The 22,418-nt window shown below is 39.9% G+C and overlaps 1 pseudogene across 1 annotated transcript in view; it reads right to left on the reverse strand.

The window, feature by feature from the left end:
• The window catches only part of LOC103791116 (transient receptor potential cation channel subfamily M member 6-like), a 65,696-nt pseudogene that overhangs the window by 24,903 nt on the left and 18,375 nt on the right, over positions 1-22,418 (reverse strand). Inside the window, exons 3-5 of the transcript XR_013534484.1 lie at positions 5,356-5,533; positions 922-1,029; positions 545-758 (exon numbers count right to left, since the gene is read on the reverse strand). The product of XR_013534484.1 is annotated as a transient receptor potential cation channel subfamily M member 6-like (transcript). The remainder of the gene's footprint in view (positions 1-544; positions 759-921; positions 1,030-5,355; positions 5,534-22,418) is intronic.

The following is a 22,418-nucleotide window of genomic DNA, read 5'->3' on the forward strand; positions in this document are numbered from 1 at the left end:
CAGGTAATGCGAGTTTTACCCACATCACTCATTTCCCAAGTCTGAGAAATTCACAATGATTACATGAGTTTAGCGAAGTCCAGGACCACACACACTATGCACTTGCATGGATTCGATGTCCCTTCTAGCTTTGCTATAGTTGAGAGCTCAGGGAAGACTATTTTCTTTTCCAGAGGTTTATCTGAAGTTATGTTAAAATAGTATATTCAGACAATGGTAAAAACACATTCCAGGAAAAACCTGTGATTCTTCTGAATTTATTCTCTAGTCACTATGCTTTTCATCTTTCTTCCTCACGGCATCACATATCTTAGGAGCACTGAAGAGCAGAGATTAGGTGGCACACTACCTGATTCACAGTTGGAAAGAAGAAAGAAAAAAGAGAAAGAAAAGAAAGAATGAAAGAACAAAAGAATGGAAGGAAGGAAGGAAGGGAGGGAGGGAGGGAGGAAGGGAGGAAGGGAAGGGAAGGTGGAAGGGAGGGTGGGAGAGAGGGAGAGATGGTGGGTGAAAGGCAGGGAGGGAGGAAGGGAGGGAGTTTTACCTGTATTGATGCCTTCAGTTATTATCCATGCTCCTGTTGCCTCCGCCGCTTTAATCAAACCTTGGCTGAAAATCTCTTTAAGTTTAGAGGGCATCGTAAAGTTCTGGATGCCCCCATGTACCGAGATCACCAGCTTGGGCAGTTCCATTTTCCACTCTTTCAACATAAAATGTAACAGATGATCCAATTTTGTATCATAAGAAGTTCTAATATACTGCAAGAAAAGCACATATGGGTGAACAGAACATAGTAAAAAAGATATGCCAGGCACAGAAACAAAGAGCACACAGCAGGGCAACTGAAACTGAAATGGCCAAAATCTAAAAGGCAGTATGTGATCTCTTTAAAGTTCATCTTCATGTAATGGAAATACTTACTTTTAAAAGATTCCACACTCCCATTAAGTTCGTTCTGGGAATTACAAGTCACTGTAGGAAAGCTTCCTCTGGTTTTCAAGGCTGGCCCACTAGATCTCTCCAAAGAACCTGTGGTGAGGCAGAAATACTTCAAACAGCAAGGTGTGGTGGCTCACACCTGGCCGAGGCAGGCAGATCACCTTAGGTCAGGAGTTCAAAACCAGCCTGGACAACATGGTGAAACCCTGTCTCTACTAAAAATACAAAAAATTAGCCAGGCATGGTGTCATATGCCTGTAATGCCAGCTACCTGGGAGACTGAGGCAGGAGAAGAGCCTGAGCCTGGAGAAGAGCCTGAGCCCAAGAGGCAGAGATTGCAGTGAGCTGAAATCACTCACTCCACTCATGCCACTGCACTACAGCCTGGGCGACTGAGCGGGACTCCATCTCACAAAAAATAAATGCTTCAAACAATTGGCCAAATCACTATGTCAGCAAACCTTTTCATCAGAAGCTATGACAAATAGGTGAAATGGGATTTTGCATAAATGCTATGGCTTTCCGTTTACTTAACAATTTCACATATTTGTATAATTTAAATTAAGATTCAAGAGCATGGACCTTTCCTTTATTGTAAATTTTATCTTCTAATCATTCTCTTTTTTAAAATTGCAAATCTTACTTTCTAATCATTATCCCTCTGAAAACAATTTCATTTCAAAATAAATACTTTTCATAAAACAGTCATCTCTTTAATAGTCAATGTAAGCAAAATAAAAGATAAGGGAAACCAAAGCCAGCAGGTAGCCCCAGAATCATTTTTTATTTTACCTAAGGTTGTACTGCATGACTGGCTTGCTTTTTCCAGCAAATGCAGATTATTCAAATAATATTGAGATGAGTTCACCTCCCTGAAACCTATGCAAACCAACAGCAAGAATAAGCCAGAGTTATAGAAAGAAGTAAGGACAATAAGAAACCATGAATTATGGAACAAAACAACCACAGGTGAAGATCTCCATACATGCAAATAGGAATTATCACATGATCCTTCAAAACATGATAGCAATTTAAAACAATTTCCCATTGATCTTTAAAATTCTTTTTTTTTTTTGAAATGGAGTCATGCTCTGTCACCCAGGCTGGAGTGCAGTGGTGCGATCTCAGCTCACTGCAACCTCTGTCTTCCAGGTTCAAGTGATTCTCTAGCCTCAGCCTCCTGAGTAGCTGGGATTACAGGCCCGTGCCACCACACCCAGCTAAATTTTGTACTTTTTAGTAGAGACGGGGTTTCAACATGTTGGCCAGGTTGGTCTCGAACTCCTGACCTCAGGTGATCCACCCACCTCAACCTCCCAGAGTGCTGGGATTACAGGTGTGAGCCAAAACACCTGGCCTGAACTTCTTGATACATAATTCCTTTATTCAATAATTAAAATATTAAAATTTCTGAATATCAGGAATAGTGCAGCTATTGAAAAATGTGAATAATATAGAAAGAATATAAGAATAATCATGGCAGAGCATGATGGTTCACACCTGTAATCCCAGCACTTTGGGAGGCTAAGGCAGGCAGATCACCTGAATTCAAGAGTTCAAGACCAGCCTGGCCAACATGGCGAAACCCATCTCTATTAAAAATACAAAAATTAGCTGAACGTGGTGGTGCATGCCTATAGTCCCAGCTACTCTGAGAGGTTGAGGCACAAGAATCGCCTGAACTTGGGAGGCAGAAGTTGCAGTGAGCTGAAATCGAGCCACTGCACTCCAGCCTGGGTGGCAGAGTGAGACTCTGTCAGACAAAAAAAAAAAAAGAATATAAGAATAACTAGGACTCAAATGACAAGTGAGGTATCTGAGCTTCCATGGTTAGTAGAAAAAAATACAAATTGACTCTTGTGAAATGCTTTCTGTTGCTCCAAATAATTAGTAAGTACAGAAGAGCCAGTGCTGGTTTAGTTCACCTTCTCTTGAATGCACTCTTCCTCTCAGGCATCCCTCTCCTTCAACTGTAAGTCCTTTTTATCCGGTGAGATATTTCCCCTTGAGATTTCAGGAAAAACAACCTGAATGAACTAAATTATCTGCGTGGGCATTCTTTTCTCCAAAGGCCACCTAAAGACTATGCTAAAGTTTAATGCAGAGTCTCTGTATCCATAATCATTCTTTCCTATCTATCTCCTTTGTAACTAACATCGTTAAGCAGATTCTTCAAATCCTTCATGGAATGAGATGAGAGAGATAAACAACTGAGAAGGGGAACGCAGCACAGAGAGAAATAAGCAGCTCTCCTAAGCTTCCCTGCAGCTCAGCATGAACCCAAAGTGAGAATCTGGACTTAAATATGAATATCTTCTTCTCTTCTTTGACATCAAATAAAATGCATTCGGGTAATCAGTTTTTGTTTGTTTGTTTGTTTTGGCTCTAGTACTTGCCATAGGTAGGTAGTTTGTAACTGGAGCCTAATACTAAATATAAAACATATTAATTATCAGGAGAGAGGTCTAAGCATATTTTTAGGTCTCTAAATGTACCATATTCTCCCTAACTAGCTCCCATAGGGACCAGCTAGTACCCATGCCTAAGAGTAGTCATACCGCTTGCCTCAGGAGACACCATTTGCCTCACTCCCTTTCAGACCTCAGCTTAGCTGTCCCTACTTTTAGACAGCTTCCTTAACACACACACTGTCCCCCACAAAGAGGAGTTACCCTTTTCATTCTCTCAAACAACCTGTAATCCCTTTGCAGTGCATATGCCCTCTGTGGTAATATGTTTATTTTCTGTTTTTCTCACTAGACCCTAAGAAATGTTAGTATACGAAACAGATGATCTTTGGAGCTGGACGTGGTGGCTCATGCCTGTAATCCCAGCATTTAGGGAGGTGGAGGCGGGTGGATCACCAGAGGTCAAGAGTTCAAAACCAGCCTGGCCAACTTGATCAAACCCCATTTCTACTAAAAATACAAAAATTAGCTGGGCATGGTGGCAGGTGCCTATAGTCCCAGCTACTTGGGTGACTGAGGCAGGAGAATCGCTTCCCAGGAGGCGGAGAGGCAGAGGTTGCAGTGAGCTGACTTTGTGCCACTGAACTACAGCCTGGACAACACAGCAAGATTCCATCTCAAAATATTCTGTCTCAAAAAAAAAAAAATTGAGGGGACACAGTAAGGGTGCATACCCAGCAAACATTTGTTGAAAAGTGCATCAATGAAGGTATTAAGAGTAGGCCAGGCACAACGGCTCAGGCTGTGATCCCAGCACTTTGGGAGTCTGAGGAAGGTGCAGCATCTGAAGTCAGGAGTTCGAGACCAGCCTGGCCAACATGGTGAAACCCTGTCTCTATTAAAATAAAAAATTAGCCAGGCGTGGTGGCACATAACTGCAATCCCCTACTTGGGAGGCTGAGGTGAGACAGACACTTGAACCCAGGAGGCAGAGGTTGCCGTAAGCTGAGATCACACCAGCTTGTACTCCAGCCTGGAGACAGAGCGAGACTCCATCTCAAAAAAATAAATAAATAAAACATAAAGGCAAAAAAAGAAAAACTAAAACAAGGGACAACAACACACATTATTCTATGAGAATTAGCTTTCAAGAAAAATTGGAGAAGAGGATGAAGGCAATTTTTCTGTCAACTAAAAACATCAAGGTTAAAGGCAAGGACTAGTAACTGTTGATAAAGATTATTATAGAACTGTATTATGAAAGCTTTTTAGGATTGAACTATTAGAAACTGGCACTTCAGATCTAGCCAGCTGATGGTCACACTCCAGGGAACGGCTGACTCAGAGCTTTCCTGAGGCGGGCTCTACCTGCAGTTGCTCCAGAGAAAGCTGCCTCTAATAGAGCAGGAGGTGGTTAATATACTCAAGAGAAAACACCTAAGGAATAGCTAACCTGTCAATACTATGCAATCACATGCAAAATTGCCATTTTTGGGAATGGGGAAACCTAAAAGCTGAAATACTATCATCCAGTGGGTGCAGAGAGAAATTCCCCCAAAGTCTTCATGAGAAGAGGCTCTCACAAAACTTGGGAGACAGAACAGTGGCAAATTACTGATAATTGTTATGGTCATTGTTCATTTAGGAGCAACTAAAGCCTGCTCCTTGGTAATAACTTTTCTTCATTCCTTAAGAATCAATAAGGCAGTGGATTGACAATTGTCCCCAGGGCACTAAGCCATTCTCTTCTGCAAAGTATAAACTTGCTGAAAGTAAGAGGTCACTCAAATAAAGAGCTGACCACACCACACAAGGAAAGGTACAATGCCTTTCAGACATAAAGGAAAGAGGATCAAGCAATTTGTCTCAAGGGAGTCAATATCATGGATTATTTCTGCAATAAAACCAGGTCATCCCATTACCTATACTTGGAAATACAATTTGGAAGACACATTTGGAAGTTACCCTCTGTGTGAAACCAGCAAAACAATTTGGGTTGTTAGCAAACCTTGGCATGGTAGGTGTGCTCTCCATCTTGGAAATTAATCGTGCCAAAAGTATGTGTCAGGCTTTTCATTGTGTGCTTTTCAACAGACCATTGTTCACTTTCTTTACCCTTAGCAGCTGAGATGGTCCAGGCATAATCTGTTCCAGCATTATCTCCAATCAGTCGACCACAGTAACACCTTAAATTCAAGACAAAAAAAAAAAAACAAAAAAAACTTACTTCAAAATAGAAAATAGATGCAATGTTCCTACCTTTCTCTAGAGTAATGTATAGATGCCATATAGTATGTCTTAAAACTTCGTAAGATTTATGTTAGATTTCTAACATAGAACTGTCTTCTAAGTTTAGAAACACTTAGTGGTTTTCTCCCTTGGCTGTACATTAGGATAATTTGAGGAAGTTTTTTTTTTTTAAATGTAGGCATACCTTGGAGATATTGAAAGTTTGGTTCCAGTCCACTGCAATAAAATGAATATGGCAATAAAGCTAGTCACACAAATAATTTGGTTTCCCAATGCATATAAAAGTTATGCTGACACCATACTGTAATCTAGTAAGTGTTCAATAGCATTATGCCTGAATAACAATGTACATATCTTAATTAAAATAATTTATTTCTAAAAGATGCTATCAACCAATCCCAGCACTTTGGGAGGCTGAGGCAGATGGATCACGAGGTCAAGAGATCGAGACCATTCTGGTCAGCATGGTGAAACCCCATCTCTACTAAAAATACCAAAAAAAAAAAAATTAGCTGGGCATGGTGGTGCGTGCCTGTAATCCCAGCTACTCGGGAGGCTGAGGCAGGAGAATTGCCTGAACCCAGGAGGCGGAGGTTGCCGTGAGCCGAGATCGCGCCATTGCACTTCATTCAGCCTGGGTAACAAGAACAAAACTCCATCTCAAAAAAAAAAAAAAAAGATGCTATCAACCATCTGAGCCTTCAGTGAGTTGTAATCTATGTGCTGGTGAAAGGTCTTGTCTCAATGTTGATGATTGCTAACTGATCAGAATGGTGGTTACTGAAGGTTAAGGTGGCTGTGGCTATGTCTTAAAATAAGATAACAATGAAATTTGCCACATTGATTGGCTCTTCCTTTCACAAAAGATTTCTCTGTAACATGTTATGCTGTTTGATAGCATTGCACCCACAGTAGAACTTCTTTCAAAATTGGAGTGAATATTCTCAAACTCTGCCACTGTTTTATCAACTAACTGTATGTCATATTCTAAATCCTTTGTTGTCATTTCTACAATGGTTATAGGATCTTCACCAGTAGATTCCATTTCAAGAAACCATTTTCTTTGTTCATCTATAAAGAGCAACTCCTCATCTAATCAAGTTTTATAATGAGATTCAGTCACAGCTTGAACTCCAGTTTTAATCCTAGGTCTCTTGCTATTTCCAGCACCTTCTCCAGTGACTCCTTCCACTGGAGTCTTGAACCCCTCAAAGCTGCCATTCATGAAGGTTGAGATCAGCTTCTCCAAAACTCTCACTAATGTTGCCATTTTGACCTCCTCCCATGAACCACAAATGTTCTTACTGGCAAAAAAAAAAAAAAAAAGTTCTTAATGGCTTCTAGAATAGTGAATCTGTTCTAGAAGGTTTTCAATTTACTTTGTCCAGATCCATCAGAGGAACCGCTATCTACAGCAGCTAAAGCCATACAAAATGTATTTCTTAAAATAATAAGAGTTGAAATTCAAAATTATTTCTTGATCCATGGGCTACAGAATGGATGTTCTATTAGCAGGCATGAAAATAACATTCATCTCCTTGTAATATTTCCCTAAGAGCTTGTGGGTGACCAGGTCCATGGTCAATGAGCAGATATATGTTGAAAGGAATTTTTATTAAAGCAGTAGATCTCAACAGTGGCCTTAAAATATTCAGTAAACCATACCATAAACAGATGTACTGACATTCTGGCTTTGTTGTTACATTTATAGAGCACAGTAAATTTAGTATAATTCTTAAGGGACCTAAAATTTTGGCATGATAAATGAGAGCTGGCTTTAACATAAAGTCACCAGCAATGATGCTGATAGACTTGCTTGATCCAAGGTTCCCACAAACCTCCAATTGTCTCCTGACAAGAGAGTCAACCTGTCCTTTGAAGCTTTGAAGCCAGACACTGACTTCTCTCTAGCTATGAAAGTCTTAGAGGGCATCTTCTTCCAACATAAGGCTGTTTGTCTACATTGAAAATCTTTGTTTAGTGTAGGTACCTCAAAGATCTTAGCTAGATCTTCTGAATAACTTGATGCAGCTCCTTCATTAGCAGCCTTGGCTTCACCCTGAACTTTTATGTTACAGAGACAGCTTCTTTCTTTAAACCCCAGCTAGCTTCAAACTTTTATTTTGAAGCTTTTTCACCTCTCTCAGTCTTCACAGATTAAAGAGTTAGGACCTTGCTCTGGATTTGGCTTTCATTTAAGGGAATGCTGTGGCTGGTTTGATCTTCTATCAGACCGCTCATACTTTCTTCATATCAGCAATAAGGCTGTTTTTTTTTTTTTTTTAATCATGTGTGTGTTCACTAGAGTAGCACTTATAATTTTCATCAATAACCTTTTCTTTGCATTCACAACTTGGCTGTTTGGCACAAGAGGCCTAGCATTCAACCTATCTCAGCTTTCAACATGCCTTCCTCACTAAGCTTAATTATTTCCAGCTTTTGATTTAAATTGAGATATGTGAGACTCTTCACTTTACTTCACTAAGTGGCCATTGCAGGGTTATTAACTGGCCTAATTTCAACATCGTTGCATCTCAAGATAGAGGGAGGCGCAAGGAGAGGGAGAGAGACAGGATCGGTCAGTGGAGTAGTCAGAACACTTAACATTTATCAATTGTGTGCCCCCTCTTACATAGGTGCAGTTCATGACACTCCAAAACAATTACAATAGTGACATCAAAGATCACCGATTAAAGAATGTCGCAACTGATAGAACAATGATGAAATGAAAAAGTTGAGGCCAGGTGCAGTGGCTCACGCCTGTAATCCCAGCACTTTGGGAGGCCGAGGCGGGTGGATCACAAGGTCAAGAGATCGAGACCATCCTGTTCAACATGGTGAAACCCCCGTCTCTCCTAAAAGTACAAAAAATTAGCTGGGCATGGTGGGGCGTGCCTGTAATCCCAGCTACTCAGGAGGCTGAGGCAGGAGAATTGCCTGAACCCAGGAGGCGGAGGTTGCGGTGAGCCGAGATCGCGCCATTGCACTCCAGCCTGGGTAACAAGAGCGAAACTCCGTCTCAAAAAAGAAAAAAGTTGAACTATTGCAAGAATCATTAAAATGTGACTCAGAGACAAGAAATGAGCGTGTGCCATTGGAAAAATGACACTGATAGACTTGCTTGATCCAAGGTTCCCACAAACCTTTAAATTACAAAAAAAAAAAAAATGCAGTGTCAGTTAATCGCAGTAAAGTAACACACAATAAAATGAGATATGCCTGTACCAAAAATCTCTTGCATATTCATGATCATAGCAGCATTATTCTGAATATCCACAAAGTGAAAGCAACCCAAATATCTATCAGTGGAGGAGTGGACAAACAAAATGTGGTATATAAATACCATGGCATATAATTCAGCCTTAAAAAGGAAGGAAATTCTGACATATGCTACAACATGGAAAAACCTTGAAGACATTATGCTAATTAAAAGAAGCCAATCACAAAAAGATAAACAGGCCAAGTGTAGTGGCTCATGCCTGTAATCCTAGCAGGTTGAGAGGCTGAGGTGGGAGGATCGCTTGAGGCCAAGAGTTCATGACAAGCCTGGGCAACACAACAAAACTGTCTCTACAAAAAAATACGAAACTAGCCCCATGTGGTGGTGCAAGTCTGTAAACCCAGCTACTCAGGAGGCAAGAGAATCACTAGAGCCTGGAAGGCAGAGGTTGCAGTGAGCTGAGATTATACCACTGCACTCCAGACTGGGCAACAAAGCAAGACTGTCTCAAAACAAAACAATAACAAAAGTAAAAATAATTTATCATGTTATGCATTATCTACAACATGTTGAATAAAACTAACAAATATACAAATAAAGAGGGCAGGAGTTATAACTTAGATGAGTAAAAAGAGCCTCTCTGACATTTTGGGATGGATGATTTAAAAAAATATTTAAATAAAAAGAGCCTCTCTAGGAAATCAATTTGACATCAAGAGAGTTCTTATTTATTTAAAATTAATATCAAGAAGCAGAGAAAATTTGTCATTTATTATAAATAATAGAGTACAGTTCCTACTGTGACTTTTACCTCACCTTGGTTAATCAACAGATAAGTGTTGGCCTTAGCTGCCTGGATATTAAATTTCTGTTTTTTTTAGCTTTCTTGTCAATACAAACAAGTCAATTTATGGTCCAGTACCTGAATAGACATTTAAGATGCAAAATTTTTTTTCCCTATAATTAAAGCACATTCTCTTATTAAAGGGAAATTTATACTTCTACATTTATGTACCTCTTTTGCAACAAGAGCCCTATTATATCATTTTAAACTTCTTGCCATACCTAATTGTCATTTAAAACAATTATATTGTTTTCTGGCATGAACTACAGTAACAAATTTTTTTTTTTTTGAAACAGTCTCTCCCTCTTTTGCCAGGTAGCAGGCTGGAGTATGGTGGCCCGATTTTGGCTCACTGCAACCTCCACCTCCCAGCTTCAGGCAATTCTCCTGCCTCAGCCTCCTGAGTAGCTGGGACTACAAGCACGTGCCACCACACTCAGCTAATTTTTGTATTTTAGTAAAAATGGGGTTTCACTATGTTGGCCAAGATGGTCTTGATCTCTTGACCTCATGATCCACCTGCCGTGGCCTCCCAAAGTGCTGGGAATACAGACGTGAGCCACGGCACCTACAGTAACAAATTTTTAAATGAGAATTAGATAAGTATAGCAAGAACTTTAAAAACTGAAAACATGTTTCTTATCTATATTTTAGAATTTTTTTTTTTTAGAAGAATCTCACTCTGTTGCCCAGGCTCTAATGCAGTGATGTGATCTCTGATCACTGCAACCTCCACTTCCCAGGTACAAGCAATTCTCCTGCCTCAGCCTCCCAAATAGCTGGGATTACAGGGTGCATCATCACACCCAGCTAACTTTTTTGTATTTTTAGAAGAGATGGGGTTTCACCATGTTGTCCAGGCTGGTCTTGAATTCCTGACCTCAGGTGATTCACTCACTTCAGCCTCCCAAAGTGCTGGGATGCACACTTCTAAAAAATTATCTTCACCTATTAAAATCTTCAGACCTGGGCTTATCTAGAAGTTCTAAACAGCCTAGTCACTGATCCCATGGGTCTACAAACAACACATGGCTCCATGCACTATCTACCATGACATTATTCCTTTCCTACCTTGGATATACAGACGAGGTGCTGTGCAAGCCAACAACTGTCTTTTCACAATTAGGTGCTACTATGTACCCACCATCAAGTTTTAACTGAAAATGGCTGACAATGCCAAATTTCAGCAAGGACACATTTCTCTTGCAACAAAATTTTTCTTTGAATTATTATTAGTTTTAACATTCTCACTTTTTAAAATTTTTACTTTTTGAGATAAGGTCTCACTCTGTCACCCATGTGCTGCAGTGGTGTGATCATGGCCCACTGCAGCCTCGACTTCCCGTGCCCAGTGAATCTTCCCACCTCAGCATCCTGTGCAGCTGCAACTACAGGCACAGGCTATCAATCACCCCCGGCTAAGTTTGAGTTTTGCCACATTGCCCAAGCTGGTCTTGAACTCCTGGGCTCCAGTAATCTTTCTGCCTTGATCTCCCAAAGTGTTGAGATTTTTAATCATTATTTTAAGGTGTTAATTTGCATTCAATATTGTCAAAACTAGGCTAACAGGTTATCAGAACTTACTAACATTAGTGTCACTAAAGTTGGTATACAACCCCCCACTGCTATAGATAGATATATAGTAAAAAACAAAGTATACCCTAAACCATTGTCATTCTTGATTTTAAGGGCCATAAGTAACTTTGTGTCTCTGATTAAAGTTACGAAGCCTACACTCAGGAATACTGGAAAATAAATAAATAATAAAATTATGAAGCCCATCTCAAGAAAAAAAATATATATGTAGTAATAATTCTCCCTTATATTCAGGGCATATGTTCCAAGACTTCCAGTGGGTGCCCGAAACCTCTAATAGTACCAAACCTAATTGCTGTCAATCAGAACAGGTTTCTGTTCATGTCTTCCACCCATAAATGCAATGGCCTTTTCATCTTAACTAAGTACTTATCAGAATTATGGCCCTGTGACCATAATTTTGCAACTGAAGGTACAGTAGTAAAACTAGCAAGAATTTCTTTTTCCTTCTTCACAGTTTCATGGATAGAAGATGGGTTTGTACCACAGATGTTAGCAACCTCAGCTAACTTTTCTTCTTACTTTTTTAAGCTGAGAACTTTCACCTTTTCACTTAAAGAACACACTTTATGACTCTTCTTTGGCATGTCCAAATTGCCTGAATCGCTACTCTTGCACTTTGGAGCCATTATGAAGTAAACTAAGGGTTAATTGGATCCAAGTACTGCAATACCTAGACAGTCAATCTGATAAACCTGACAGCTACTAAGCCACTAACAGGTGGGGAGTGCCTGTAGCATGGCTAGGCTGGACAGAGGAATGATTCATGTCCTGGGTTGGACAAAGCAAACGGCAAGAGATTTTATCATGCCACTCAGAATGGCATGCAATTTAAACATATAAACTGTTTTCATCTGGGATTTTCTATTTAATATTTTTGGTCCACGAGAAATTGAAACAATGAAAAGTAAAATGTCAGTAAAGTGGGGACTACTGCTTCCAATTTTCTAAACCTGCTTTTATTAAAAATTGCATCCTGGTCCACAGTTCCCCACTAACCACTATGTCTCTAGTGAGATAGTAACACTTGCAATGCCCTGCCTGAAAGAGTCAATGTCATTGACAACTTTCCATTCTAAATTTCAGTGTCTGTATTCTGATGGACAATTAATTCCATGGACTATGTAATGTGCAGTATACACATTAGTAAATGTTATATTTAACTTTTACATATCTGCTTATCTGATGACAAATATATCTAGTGAGAAGAAACAAAATGTAAAGAAATCTAGACAGGACCAGAGCTCAATTTCCAAAATGTCCAAAGAGACAACAGAGACAATACATTCGAGCACATGGTGGAGAAAGTGGCTAGCCATTATGGACTGAATCATGTCCGACAAAATTCATGCCTCTAATATGGCTGTATTAATTACCTTCTTAAAGTTAAATTAAATTTGGCAGGGTGCAGTGTCTCACACCTATAATCCAAACACTTTGGGAGGCTGAGGTGGGGTGGGGGAGGGGGTGGATCACCTGAGGTCAGGAGTTTGAGACCAGCCTGGCCAATGAGGTGAAACCTTGTCTCTACTAAAAATAAGAAAAATAAGCCAGGTGTGGTGGCAGGTGCCTGTAATCCCAGCTACTCGGGAGTCTAAGGCAGGAGAGTCACTTGAACCCAGGAGGCGGAGGTTGCAGCAAGCTGAGATTGCACCATTGCACTTCAGCCCAGGCAACAAGAGAGAAACTCCATCTCAAAAAAAAAAAAAAAAAAATTAAGTTAAATTCAGCCATAAGGATGGAGGACTAATTTGATAGAAATGATGTCCATAGAAGAGGGAGAGATCCCAAGGATGTGTGCACAAAGAGAAAAACCATGTGAACACACAATAAGAAGGTGGCCATCTGCAAGCGAAGGAGAGAGACCACAAGAGAAACCAACCCTGCCAACAACTTGATCTTGGACTGTGAGAAATACATTTCTCCAGAACTGTGAGAAATGCATTTCTGTTGTTTAAGCCACCTAGTTTGTGGTATTTTTTTATGGCAGCTCTAGATGACTAAAATCCTGGCTATACAACAGTGGGTTGTAGCTGACAAGCAGTGCTACCCAAAAACAAGAGCTAAAATACAGCAGCCTAGGCCACAAACATGAAGAACTTAGGAAGCAATGTGTCCTGGAGCAAAAGCACTGGACCAGGAGATGGCCAACACCGTGCAAATCTCTACTCTCCCAAAGCCTCTATTTTTTCAACTGCAATAATGTAAGAATTGGTTACACAAGGTGGTCTCTAATACCTTTCCTTTCCTTTCATTGTTTAACTGAGAACCTGTGTCAATGCTCACTGTCCAGGACCCTCCTCTGAAAGAGCTGATCAGTAGGAGAAGGATAATTCCTGTGTAGCTACTGTACTGAGCAGCATGTTCAGGTAGCACATGGTGAGAAGTTATAGGGGAAACAGAAGTGTATACAGCTTACAATCTCTTCAGAGAACTAGAACAGAGCCAAGCATGCTGGCTCAAGCCTGTAATCCCAGCACTTTGGGAGTTTGAGACAAGGCAGATCACTTGAGGTCAGGAGTTCAAGAGCAGCCTGGTCAACATGGTGAAACCTCTTCTCTACTGAAAGTACAAAAATCAGCTGTGCATGGTGGCACATGCCTGTAATCCCAGTTACTCAGAAGGCTGAGGCAGGAGAATCTTGTACTGAACCCAGGACCTGGAAACCACAGTGAGCTGAGATTGGGCCACTGCACTCCAGCCTGGGCAACAGAAAGAAACTTCGTCTCAAAAATAAAAAGAGAACCAGAACAAACACAGGTGATGAAAACTTCAGTGTATGTAAAAAGCAACATAAGGCCAGGCACAGTGTCTCACTCCTGTAATCCCAGCACTTTGGGAGGCCAAGGCGGATAAGTCACATAAAGTCAGGAGTTTGAGACCAGCCTGGCCAACATGGTGAAGCCTTGTCTTCACTAAAAATACAAAAATCATCTGGCTATGGTAGCACATGCCTGCCATCCCAGCTTCCTGGGAAGCTGAGGAAGGAGAATTGCTTGAACCTAGGAGGCAGAGGCTGCCATGAGCTGAGATTACACCATTGTACTTTAGTCTGGTTAACAAGAGCAAAACTCCTCAAAAGAAAAAGAAAAAAGAAAGAAAAGAAAAGTAAGAATATTGGGCTTCCATATGGAAAGTTTCTTAATGTAAAGGGAGGCACAGTAATCCCAAATGTAGAGAATATACATAATCATAATCTACTAGAGAGAATGGTGTCATCTGACCATCTTTTGAAACAAGGGTCACCCTTTGAAATAAAACAGCATCTATTCAAATACAATTCATCTGCCTGGCTTTTTCTACATAGAACATAAATTGAGGTAACCACATCTGGAGAGATAACACATTGTGCTTTCAGAGGACAGTTCTTTAGTGCAATTAAGTATATTTTTAGTCTAATTATCTATTTGATTTGACATTTTTTTTGCCAGTTCATTAAACTGTAGCAAGGTCCCATAGAAAAAACAGATCTCCAAAATAAAAAAATATATATTCATGTTTGCCCCTTTAGTTCCAACTTTTGAAGTCTCAAAATATGTATCACCAAAAAGTTCTAAAAGCTCACTTTATATAGATGTCAATTCCAGGAGCAGGGTAAAAAAAAATGTCAATTCCCTTCCAGATTGTTTTATAAATTCAGTAAAATACCCATCACTTAGAACATTTCATACCATGTTAAAAAAAAAATTAAAATAAATTTAAAAGGAAAGAAGAGACATCAAAATCCTAAAAAGATTTTTTAGGGAACATGACAAGGGGATTCTAAAATTTGTATTATATCAGATGGGCGTAGTGGCTCACGCCCATAATCCCAGCACTTTGGGAGGCTGAGGTGGACAGATTATTTGAGGTCAGGAGGTCGAGATCACCCTGGCCAGCATAGCAAAACCCTGTCTCTGCTAAAAATACAAAAATTAGCCAGGTATAGTGGCATCCACTTGTAATCCCAGCTACTCAGGAGGCTGAAGCATGAGAATTGCTTGTGCTTGTGGGAGGCAGAGAGGCTGCAGCGAGCTAAGATTGCACCACTGCACTTCAGCCTGGGTGAGAGTGAGACACTGTCTCAAAAAAAAAAAAAAAAAGTATATTATACAATCACTTATTGACAAGGAGGTTTAGGATTATTTTAAAGTACTGCAACATAGTCTAGGTGCATTGGCTCCCAGCACTTTGGGAGGCTGAGGCAGGAGGACTGCTTGAGGCCAGGAGTTCTAGAACAGCCTGGGCAACATAGCAAGAACCTATGTCTATAAAAAGTAAAAACCAAAAAAATTAGCCACGCACAGTGGTGCATACCTGTAGTCCTAGCCACTAGGAGGCTGAGGAGTGGGGATGACTTGAGCTCAAGAGTTTGAGATTACAATGAGCTATGATTGTATCACTGCACTTAAGCCTAAAAGACAGAGAGAGACCTTGCCTTTAAAAATTAGTTTTTTTTAATTGTACTTTGGGCTCTGTGGTACACGTGCACATCCTGCATCCTGCAGGATTGTTGCATAGGTAGATATAGGCCACAGAGGTTTGCTGTCTCCATCCCCCTGACCCGTCCTGTTGCCTACATCAGGCATTTGTCCCAGTGTTATCCCTCCCCTTCCCTTCCCTCCACTAGCCCAGTGAGTGTTGTTCCCTTCCTAGTACCCAAGTGTTCTCACTGTTCATCACCCGCCTATGAGTGAAAACATGTGATGTTTGGTTTTCTGATCTTGTGTCAGTTTGCTGAGAATGATGGTTTCTAGATTCATCCATGCCTCTACAAAAAAGACGAACTCGTCATTTTTAATGGCTGCATATTATTCCATGGTGTATATGTGCCACATTTTCTTTGCCCAGTCTATCATTGATGGGCATTTGGGTTGGTTCCTGGTCTTTGCTATCGAAAATAGCACCACAATGAACATATGTGTGCATGTGTCTTTATAACAGAACGATTTATAATCCTTTGGGTATAAACCCAGTAATGGGATTGCTGGGTCAAATGGAATTTCTATTTCTAGATCCTTGAGGAATCACCACACTGTCTTCCACAATGGTTGAACTAATTTACGCTCCCACCAACAGTGTAAAAGTGTTCCTTTTTCTCTACATCCTCTCCAGCATCTGTTGTCTCCAGATTTTTTAATGATCGCCATTCTAACTGGTATGAGATGGTATCTCAAGGTGATTTTGATTTGCATTTCTCTAATGACCAATCATGATGAGCATTTTTCATGTTTGTTGGCCTCATAAATGTCTTCTTTTGAATACTGTCTGTTCATATCCTTTGCCCACTTTGAATGGGTTTGTTTGTTTTTTTCTTGTCAATCTGCTTTAGTTCCTTGTAGATTCTGGATATTAGCTCTTTGTCAGATGGGGAGATTGCAAAAATGTTTTCCCATTCTGTTGGTTGTCAGTTTACTCTAATGATTGTTTCTTTTGCTGTGTGGAAGCCCTTAAGTTTTAGTTAGATCCCATTTGTCTATTTTGGCTTTTGTTGCTGTTGCTTGTGGTATTTTAGTCATGAAGTCCTTTCCTGTGCCAATGTCCTGAATGGTATTGCCTAGGTATTCTTCTAGGGTTTTTACGGTGTTAGTTCTTATGTTTAAATCTTTAATCCATCTGGAGAAAATTTTTGTATAAGGTATAAGGAAGGGGTCCAGTTTCTGCTTTCTGCACATGGCTAGCCAGTTTTCCCAACAGCACTTATTAAACAGGGAATCCTTTCCCCATTGCCTGTTTTCATCCAGTTTGTCAAAAATCAGATAGTAGGTATCTGGCATTGCTTCCGAGGCCTCTGTTCTGTTCCATTGGTCTATATCTCTGTTTTGGTACTGGTGCCATGCTGTTTTGATTACTGTAGACTTGTAGTACAGTTTGAAGTCAGGTAGAGTGATGCCTCCAGCTTTGCTCTTTTTGCTTAAGATTGTGTTGGCTATGTGGGCTCTCTTTTGGTTCCATATGAAGCTTAAATTGTTTTGTTTTGTTTTGAGACAGGGTTTCACTATGTTGGCCAGGCTGATCTAGAACTCCTGGCCTCGTAATCCACGCACCTTGGCCTCATAAAGTGCTGGGAGTACAAACATGGTCCACCGCACCAGGCCTAAAGTGGTTTTTTCCAGTTCTGTGATAAAGGTCAATGGTAGCTTGATGGGGATACCACTGAATATATAAATTACTTTGGGCAGTATGGCCATTTTCACAATATTGATTCTTCCTAACCATAAGCATGGAATGTTATTCCATCTGTGTATGTCCTCTCTTATTTTCTTGATCAGTGGTTTGTGGTTCTCCTTGAAGAGATCTTTTACATCCATTGTTAGTTGTATTCCTAGGTATTTTATTCTCTTTATAGCAAATAATGGGAGTTCATTCATGATTTTTCTCTCTGATTGTATGTTGTTGGTGTATAGGAATGCTTGTGATTTCTGCACATTGATTTTGTATCCTGAGACTATGCCAAAGTTGCTTATCAGCTTAAGGAAGTTTTGGGCTGAGACAATGGAGTCTTCTAAATATATGATCATGTTGTCCCTAAAAAGGGACAATTTGACTTCTTCTTTTCCTAATTGAATGCCCTTTCTTTTTCTTGCCTAATTGCTCTGGCTAGAACTTCCAATACTATATTAAATAGGAGTGGTGTTGCAATGTGGTAGAACTGCTTTTTAAAACATACTATTTTAAACAAAATGTTTTCCTTTTTCTTTTTGAGACAGGGTCCTGAGTGGCTAGGACTACCAGCATGTGCCTACCACATTTGGCTAAAATTTTCTTTTAATAAAACAAAATTTGCTTAATGAGTAAAAGTATTTTGAAAAGTAAAAACAATTTTTTAAAAGATAAATGAAGCATAGGAAATTTGCCCTATCAGATATCAAAATATATATTACAAAACTATCATAATGAAACAGAGTGGCATTTTACAAGAGTAGAAGTAGATCAAAACTATAGAAAAAAAAGCTCAGAAACACAGCCATAGACAGGTGGAAATGTGGTATATAACACAGCATCAGAAATGAATGAGACTAGGAGAGACTGCTCAGTAACTGCTATTAGGACATTTGGCTCTCCCTATCAAAAAAATAAAACTAGTCCCAGCTAGGTGCAAAATGACTAGTTTTTAATCATTTTAAATTTCTGGATGGTATAAAAGTAGATGTTTTCCAGTATTTTCATATTAGTTATCTCTGAAGGTTGTCAGGTTGAGGTTTTGGAGGACACTGACAAAAAGAGTTTCTGAAGAATATAATAGAAACTATTTTGCTTTGCATTTCATTAGGTTTGTGCAAAAGTAATCAAAACTTATTTAGCTTTGCATTTTATTAGGTCTTTTACAAACAAGAAAATTGAGGACTAGCTAAACAGGGACAGAGTGAAAGCAGCTTTCCATAAGATACACTCACCAGTGTGCCATGTCAGTTTACCATTGCCATGGCAATACCCAGGCATTATCACCACTTTCAGTGGCAAGATCTGATGACCCCAAAGTTACCACCCTTTTCATAAATTTCTGCATAAACCACCTCTCAATCTACATGTAATTGAAAGTAGATATACGTATGACTGCAAAACTGGGCTGAGTAGCTACTCTCAGCACCCTGCATATGGGGCAGCCCTGGGAGCAGGAACTGAGCTTTGACACCACAGGACCTGTAGCAGTGATGCTTTGATAAAGGTGTTTTTTTTCCACCTTACCTGGCTTGCCCTTGAATTCTTTCCTGAGTGAAGCCAGGAACCCTCGCCAGCTAAGCCCAACTTTGGGGTTTGCCTGCACTGCATCAGCATCAGTTGTTGTTTTTATAACTTATGAAATGGTTTTTGTGATTCTGTCATGTATTATGCAGCCATGAACTGACATTTTTTCCCTCAATTGGCAGTTGCAGTTTCCTCAAAAATCATTATAAATAGTCCTTAATTAACAAAGTTTGGTAGTCACGGCCTACTCTTCCAGAAACAACCTGAGTCACCAACAAGTGGCTCCTCAGGTGGTTTTACTTCCCATATTTCCCATACGAGGTACTATGCCTCAGTGATTCCTGGCAAAGCTTGTATTCTCTATTAGTATTGTGCTAACTTTGGAGTAAGTTTCTTTGCGGGCCTAAAAATTTTAGTCAATGGTACTACTGATTACCTTTTTTTTAAGGTTTATGATAAATACTTGGTTTATGATTAATATCTTTTTCTACTTTCTCACATTTCAGGGAAAGAAACAAGAACATACAGAAACACAACATACTTCAACAAGCCATATTTTAGCATCCTGGCTGAGTGTTCATCACTCAGCGAAAGAGAAGAGACATAAACTATTTCCGGCAAGAATACTTCATAAATGATGAATGGAAGAAAAACAGAAGTCCTACAGATCTTGCAGAACTGTCTTAATTTACTAGTATCTTTACACTGTATCCTAAATCGCTCTTTAGATCCTTGCTCTAAGACTATAAAATGTAAGAAATAATGGGACCACCAGTGCCTGCATAAATAACAAGAACCAGCATGTCTTTATTTATGGCAGGGAATACTCTACAACCTGGGACAAATGCCGCTCTGCTTCAGTTTGGGAAAGCTCCTCCTTTTACTACCCTGACGCTGAATAAGTGATTCAATGTCAACTATAGATGCAACCTGAGCTACTGGGTCGGGAAGCTGAAGCAGATTAATCACTTGAACCTGGTCGGCAGAACCTGGGTGGCCGAGGATGCAGTGAGCTGAGATTGTGCCACTGCACTCCAGCTCACTGACAGAGCAAGATCTGCCTCAAGTACTGCAGCTCCCTGTGAGGCGGCAGCGGCTGGGAGTCCAACTCTTGGGCGGCGGGCTGCGAGGGCTGGCATGGCAGCTCTGAGCCAGTGACCTGCATGGTGCTGCAGGCGGCGGGATAGAGGCAGAGGCCGTGTGGCTAGCGTTGGGACAGAGCCAGGCGAGGTGGCCCAGTGGCAGGAGCCCTTCCGCGTGCTCTTTTCCCACCACCATTCAGCACTCCACCTCTTCCTGTTTGGTGGGGTCGATGCTGCCCCAGCTACGTGGGCAAAGATTTTATGATGAAAGTACCAAAAGCAATTGCAACAAAAGCAAAATTTGACAAATGGGATCAAGTTAAACTAAGGAGCTTCTGTACAGCAAAAGAAGCTATCATCAGAGTAAACAGACAACCTACAGAATGGGAGAAAAATTTTGCAATCTATCTATCTATCTGACAAAGGTCTAAAGTCCAGAATCTATAAGGAACTTAAGCAAATTTACAAGTAAAAAGCAACACCATTGAAAGACGGCAAAGGGAATGAACAGACACTTCTAAAAAGAGAGGCCAGGTGCTGTGGTTCATGCCTGTAGTTCCAGCACTTTGGGAGGCCAAGGTAGATGGATCACTTAAGGTCAGGAGTTAAGACCAGCCTTGCCAACATGGTGAAACCCTATCTCTACTGAAAATACAAAAATTAAGCTGAGCATGGTGGCTTATGCCTGTAATTCCCACACTTTGGGAGGCCATGGCAAGCAGATCACGATGTCAGATCGAGACAATCCTGGTCGACATGGTGAAACCCTGCCTTTAATAAAATACAAAAAATTAGCTGGGCATGGTGGCCCACACCTGCAGTCTCAGCTACTTGGGACTGCTGAGGTAGATTAATCACTTAAACCTGGGTGGCCGACGGTGCAGTGAGCCGCGATTGTGCCACTGCACTCCAGCTTGCTGACAGAGCAAGACTCAGTCTCAAAAAAGAAAAAAATTAGCTAGGCATGGTGGCAGATACCTGTAATCCTAGCTACTCAGGAGGCTCAGGCAGAAGGAATACTTGAACCCAGGAGGCAGAAGTTGCAGTGAGCCAATATCTCACCACTGCACTTTGGCCTGGGAAACAGAGCAAGACTCCATCACACACACACACACACACACACACACACACACACACACACAAATATACATGTAGTTAACAAATACATTTGAAAAAGCTCAACATCACTAATAATTAGAAAAATGCAAATCCAAACCACAATGAGATACCATTTCATACCAGCCAGAATGGCAATGATTAAAAAGTCAAGAAACAATGGATACTGGTAAGGTTCTGAAGAAACAGGAATGCTTTTACACCATTGGTAAGAATGTAAATTAGTTCAGGACTATGAAAGACAGTATGGCAATTCCTCAAAGATTTAGAACCGGAAATACCATTTGACCCAGCAATCCCATTACTGTGTATAATGGTATTTATGCCATTATATAATATATATAATTCTGTTATATATAAAATAAATACATAATTATGTATTATATATTACACATTATTAATTACATAAGATATATATATCTTACAGCTGATTAATATATTCTAGCTAACTCATATATTATATATTATTCTAGCTAATGCATATATATGTTATGTTATATATATGCATTAGCTAGAATATATTATTCTATGTTCTATGCTCATATTATGTTCTATGTTCATATTGTGTTGTATATTATATAAGCATTAGCTAGAATATACTAATCAGCTATAATATATATTACATTATATATATTAAACATAATTATATATAATTGTGTTTATATCATTATATATCCAAAGAAATATAAATCATTCTATTACAAAAATGCATGCACGTGTATGTTCACTGCAGCACTGTTCACAAAAGCAAAGACATGGAATCAACCCAAATGCTCATCAATGGTTGACTGGAAAAAGAAAATGTGGTATATATACACCATGAAACACCACGAAGCCATGAAAATAAAGTCAGATCATGTCTCTTTCAGACACGTAGATGTTCTCCCTTATGAGTGGAAGCTGAACGAGACCATGTGGACACAGGGAGGAGAACAACACACACTGGCACTTGTTGGGGGAGGGCAGTGGTAGGGAGAGCATCGGGAAAAATGGCTAATGCATGCTGAGTTTAATACCTAGGGGATGGGATGACAGATGCAGCAAACCACCATGGTACACATTTACCCGTGTAAGAAAACTGCCTGTCCTGCACATGTACCCCAGAACTATAAAGAAAATAAACACGCAAATAAAATTTTAAAAAATTATCTTAATTGTATGTGGGTAGGTCCCTTTGATTGAAAGTGAAATGGAAACAATTAAAAAAAAAAAAAACCTTACTATTCAAAATTTAGAAAACTAAATAAGAGTAAAACAAATTTACATTTTGTCCCTGGATTGATGTAAGACAAAAA

Source organism: Callithrix jacchus, chromosome 1 (assembly GCF_049354715.1).
Source record: "Callithrix jacchus isolate 240 chromosome 1, calJac240_pri, whole genome shotgun sequence".
Classification (NCBI taxonomy): Eukaryota; Metazoa; Chordata; class Mammalia; order Primates; family Cebidae; genus Callithrix; species Callithrix jacchus.